Genomic DNA, 6,362 nt, shown 5'->3' with positions numbered 1-6,362 from the left:
TCCCATACTCTACCAGTTATTAGAAGTGGTGGACCTCAGATGTAGTGTTCAATATCTCTTAACCTCAGTTTCTTGCTCAGCAGAAGCTAGGAGGAAGAAAGACCTGGCACGGGGAGAGACAGGAGCTGAAGCAACCCCAGAGCCACAGAACCCTCCAATGGGCTGTCAGGGAGCAAAGATTCAGAACCAAGGACTGTATATATTAGCATCCAAAAGTTTTCAGGATTTGGTAAAGAAAAATCTAACAGAGCTCTACCAAATAGCTATTTTTAGGAACTTGCTTTATTCATAACTAAGGATGATTTTTAGTAGCGTTGGAATTGTACATAAGACTGTTTAAAACATTTGTTCTCTTAAGCTCCTCTCCAGTAGACTGATGGTCCCAGCCCAGCCTCATATCACACAGCAAGTAACAAAGCTAGAATTCAAATCCATATCTAACATAAAACCTAGATCTCAAATCCCTCTTACAAATCTACTATGAAATGATAACCTATAGAAAGATGGGCAAGAGATTGAAAAGGCACTTCATGGAAAAAAAAAAGATATCCAATAGGTAATAAATATATGTAATGATGCTCAACATTATTGATCATCAGGGAAATGCAAAGTAAATCCACAAGGAGATACCACCAAACCGTAACATAATGGGTGAAACTTAGGAGTTGCTGGAATAGTCAGGCATCTTATCTTTAGAACACAGGAGTCTTCTGGGGTTACTGTTTGTTTTCGTTTGGTTTGATTCAATTTATCTGTTTCAATTCTCAATTTTCCCTTCAGAGTCTAGCTGCCAGTTAGGCAAATGTTATCTTTATTGCTATGTATTTATATATTGTATATTAATATATACATATATCTATTTATTGAGTTCTACACTTCTGATATGTGCACTTTCTTGAAATATTATATCAATACTTCAATAAAAATTCTCTAAAAACAAAGAAATAAATTTTCCTGCTCCTACTCTGCTTCTCTTCTCTTTGTCTTACCTGATTTGTGGTCTACATACCCCACTGCACTGCTGTCCCTTTCTAGCTGGTGGACACTCCCTTCTACCCAAGCCTTCCTCTGGAATGTGCTTGCCCTCAGTCTACACATCTTCCCTGAGAAGCCAGCTCCCCTTTCCTCTCCTAAGACCTACCCTCCCCCTTCCCACAGGGAACCCCTCTGACTGTGCTGGGTCTTCTCACAACCCCTTACCATGGTCTCTTTAGGAGAGGGGAAGAAGGAGCATGTATTCCACCATAGGTTAGCTTTCTACATATTGGATCTATTTGCCTCTTATACTCTGTATATTTCAAAATGATGTGGATATGGACCTGGCTGTTTATTTCAGAAACTTTCCAGCTAACATTTTACCATCTGGGCCACTTAGAGGATGATAGATAGATATACACATGCCCACATATATACTAACATCTTTTGACGACATCATAATGCCTCCTTTTAGTATTATCCAGGTACATAAATACCCTGTTTTATTGTGATGACTGACACCATGTATTGGCCGTCTATGCGATATTTCAGAATGGACTTTTTATTACATGGGGAAGAAGAGGAGAAAGCAGCTTTCTTAAATCAAGAAGTTTCTTCTTTTTAAATTATAGATACGCTAAAATAACATCTTGCTCTGTAAGCAGAAAAGTTCTTATAATTTACCTACAAGTAGTCATGAAGCTAATAGGAGAAGCCTCTGTGATTATTTTTAAGATTACTTTGCTGACACCTACTGGATAGGATCTTTTACACAAACATATAACACAAGTGAAGCAATAAAGATTCCCTAGTCTAACTGGAATGCATGACGTCTTTTTTTAAATAATGAAATGGATGGGATTAACTAATTAAATTAATTTCAATTCCTTGTGTGGTCTAGATTAATTTTCTTTCCTTTCGTTTTCTTTGTTTCTTTCTTCTTTCTTTTTTTATGGGCAGGATATGTATAAAGATCAAATATTTCAAATTTTTTCAGCTTGGAAAGAAAAGATACCACTTTTCTTTAATACAATAATGAATTGAGAAAGTCTATTTATACTTAACACGCTGTATCTAAATTGTCATGTCCCTGCTGGTAGATTTCCCAGTTTAACAAAACAGATGAGATGAAACAATATTATGTAATTAATCAGTTGGTATCTAATGAGAAGTTAATATGCTCTCTTTAGTCATTAGATAAAGTCCTTTTAATCCCATCCAGGTGATTATGAACATGAATTCCAAAATAAAACTAAAATTTATTTAATGGTTAACTAGAGGTAATAAAGCTATAATTTTTAGAGAAGGGATAAGATCTTGAGATCAATAGCCCTTGGTTTTGTATTCATGTTTAAAGGGTTTTGTACTCATGTTTTAAAATTTTAAAACCCTTAATAAATTTACAGCTACAATGGAACTTAAAATTTATTTAGTCTGAACATTTGATTTTTTAATTGTACAAAGAGGGAAACCAGAACCTAAATCCCAGACCATGGCTTCATAGAGTTTCTACTGTATCATTGGCCCTTAAATATTGCCTTGTTATTTATCCCTTGATATCAACTCTTTGCATTATATAATGGATTAAGATCATTCATTCAACTCCTTGGTTTATCAGATGCTCACAATGGAGCAGATGATCTGGTGACAAATTTAGAAAAAAAGGTATTATCTACTGATGCATAATCAATAACCACAAACACAGCAGCATAAAACAACACGTTTATTATGCATAGTTTCTGTAAATAGTATCTATAGTTTCTGTGGGTCAGGAGTCCAAGCATGGCTTAGCTGGGTCCTCTGCCTCAGGGTCTGACAAGCCTGAAACCAAGATGCTGGTTGGGGTTGTGGTCTCATCAGAGGCTCCGCTGGGGGAGGACCTACTTCCAAACTCTCTCAGGTTATTGGTAGAGTTCATTTCCTTGTAGCTGCAGGACCAAAGCCCTCATCTTCTTGCTGTTTGTAGGAAAGAGATTGCCCTTATCTCCTAAGCACTGCCTGGAGTTCCCTGTGTGTGGGCTTTCCCAACATGGCTGCCCACTTCTTCAAAACCAAGAAGGGAGAGCAATACTCCCACAAGACAGTGTTACAGTTTTATGTAGCATGACCACAGAATCATGCCATAAATGTAATCACAAAGATCCATCACCTTTGCCCTGTTCTATTGGTTAGAATCAAGTCACAGGTCCTGCCCACACTCAAGAGAACTCTAGGAGGTGGGGATCTTGGTAACCACTCTAGAACCTGTCCCCCCGACAAACGACATCCAACAATATTAAACTCGGGTTCATATCCATCTGGCATTTAAAAATATGAAAGTGGCCATGTATACAATTTTGCCTGTAAAGTGCTAATGTGTGTATGTTTAATTTAATATAAAATAACACCCAAGTGCTGCTGGTCCCTTGCACAAATGAAACAGCTCCAGAGAAATGTCCTAGAGTGAAGCAACCTCTGACCAGGCACCACCAATAACGGCAGGAAGATTCCATCACTCCAAGGAGTCTGTGAATGCACTTCAGGGAGAAACGATAGATGTGACAGAGGAAAGCTTGCCTCAAAACAGCCACAAAATAAGCAAAAATAATGAAATAAATCCATTTGCATGAACCCTACATAACACATAACTATTTTAAGTTTTAAAACTAATTCTTCTGGAAAGTGTACAACCAAAATATTTATTGCTGACAGTATACCACATTTTTCAACACCTCTTTCAATTGTCTTGATTATAGTTTTAAAATAACATTATTTGAGAGGCTTCTGCTATGAGCCAAGCAGTTACAGTTTTTTTCAACTTATTCATCCTTCATTAATTCTTGGAGTTCATGGACTTGGATTTGAGAAGCACCATAGATAGTACTAGAACAGATGTAGGGAATGTTTTACTGACATGAATAAGCAATACTTAGCTGTCTCCTATGTCGCAAGCGTTTGGCTATGACAATATGTGAGGGTAATTTTGTGGTTTTAAAGATGAATTACAACTAACTAAGCACTGACTCAGCAAGTTAGCATACCACCAAATTGATAATGGATATTCAATCATTCTTATTTAATCTTCAAAATAGCCTTGTAAGTCACAGTATTACCCTTACTTTATAGATGAGGAAAACAGTGCTTAGAAGTTAGGCAACTAGCTCAACGTCAAGCAGATAATGAGTAGGAGTGTGCTGACTTCATATCCAGCACTATTTCCATCATAGAATAAATACCTAATGTTCTTTTAAATCAACTTAATTCCTATGTCTTAAAATATCTAAAGGAAATGTCTTTGCTCCCAATTGATACTATTTGCTGTAGTTGGCCAAAAGGCTTATACCTATGTCTGTTTTAAGTTGATTTGAAACGTGTGAGTGTGTACTTCACAATTATTTTTTTAATACCCATTGGATAAACAAATGAAATGTATAAAAAACAGAATGTCCTTGATTATCCAAACGCTGCTATGACGGTGGTGTGTAGAGAGGGGAGATCTCAGGTTGAGCTCTGGGCCTCTGAGATCCACAGATTCCTTGGGGGCTGTGAGGCTCCCAAGAGAAGCTGTGGAGATTTCATGACAAGAAGCGCATTGTGGCAAATAGTGGAGCTATCAGTCCTCTATGTGCCCTGCACCTATATATGGCAGTTTAGATTTTAAAAACCATATCTCTTGGAGGGGGAAGGGTAAGCTGTGATAAAGTGAGAGAGTAGCATGGACATATATACACTACCAAACGTAAAACAGATAGCTAGTGGGAAGTAGCCGCATAGCACAGGGAGATCAGCTAGGTGGTTTGTGACCACCTAGAGGGTGGGATAGGGAGGGTTGGAGGGAGGGAGACGCAAGAGGGAAGAGATATGGGGACATATGTATAACTGATTCACTTTGTTATAAAGGAGAAACTAACACACCATTGTAAAGCAATTATACTCCAATAAAGATGTTAAAAAAAAAACAACAATAAAACCATACCTCTTAAAATCAGGTGAGGAAGCATGAGTTATTCAACAGGTTTTAGAAATTGTCTATTTTAAAAAATAGATTTACTTCACCCCAAAACCCAATTTTTACTGCATTAAATATAATTGTAAAAACACCAAAAATATGATACTTCTGTGTTGGGAAAAGTTCTTCCTAGTGTATCACCAAAGTATACACAGACACACACAGACACACAGACACACACACACACACACACACACACACACACACACACACACACACACGACTGTAGACGTACTCTATTGTTCTGTCCTGCCAGCATCCGTTGCCTCCTTTTTTCTAGTAAGAGAATACGTCTGATGATTTCAGGAATCATCCCTTCCTGTTGCTTAGTCCTTGTGACTCATCATCTCTACTCTGCAGTTTCAGATCAAGACCAACCCCTGGTCCATCAGAGCCACATCCTTCAGGACACTTCACATTCATGGAGATGTGACCTGAGCCAGGCCAGGCAAAGCCTTTTAAGGGATCTGCTATAAGTCTGGGAAAAGACTCTCTCTCCTGGGTCTTGGGAACTAGAGATCCAGTAAGTCTGAATCTGCTGAAGGGGTAAAGAAGGTTAAGGAGGAGAGAAATGTTGAAGAGGGGAAGGAGGACAGCAGAAAAGATAAGAAAGCAAATGCAAGATGAAGGAGAAAAAGAAAAAGAAGACAAGGATGAAGACTCCTCCCTCTGCAACATATTTTTGAAATAAATTGTTTTAGCCTTAGGATGGTATTTGAGCCTCAAAATTACTTTGAATTATGGAATGGAAGGGAATTACCAATTTTCAACAGTTGAATTTCTTTAAATGACTATATTCAATCTTGCTGTTTTGGGAAATCCTTCAAAATTAAAACAGAAAAATGGTCTACTGATGGAAGTGAAAAATACTTTCATTAAGAAAGGAAGCTGTGAATGTGTGTGTTTTCTATTTTGTTTTATCCTATACGGGAGTCTAATTAAGAACATTTTCCATTTCCCTTCATCACTCGTTATTGAAATTCATGGGGTTTGAAGGAACCTTAAGGATAATGAGGAGGATATAATTTATTATTATTCAGAAAATTTTACTGATCAGAGAAACCAAGAGCTTATGTTAGCATAAAATACTTAACATCACATTCTGTATTTACCAAAATTGATGCACAATTATATCAACTAAGTTACACTTAAACCGTTGTTGGAATAATTTATCTATGAAAATTAACTTGAATAACATTACAATCAGTGGAAGGACTGGGAAAGGAGAAAGCATAAATAGCATAAGTAACTAATGAAGTGAAATAGTAAGTGAAAAGGGACTGTAGTTCACACTTAGAAACAAGTTAGGGCTGTGTGTTTTCCCTTCACATGGAAGATGAGTAAAAGTGATCTGGTGTGCAAATGTCACTGATGGTGGAATGGCTGAACTCCTGCGTTT

Source organism: Leucopleurus acutus, assembly GCF_964270905.1.
Source record: "Leucopleurus acutus genome assembly, chromosome: 3".
Classification (NCBI taxonomy): Eukaryota; Metazoa; Chordata; class Mammalia; order Artiodactyla; family Delphinidae; genus Leucopleurus; species Leucopleurus acutus.
The sequence above is the reverse complement of the archived record's forward strand: the minus strand, read 5'-3'. Positions refer to the sequence as shown.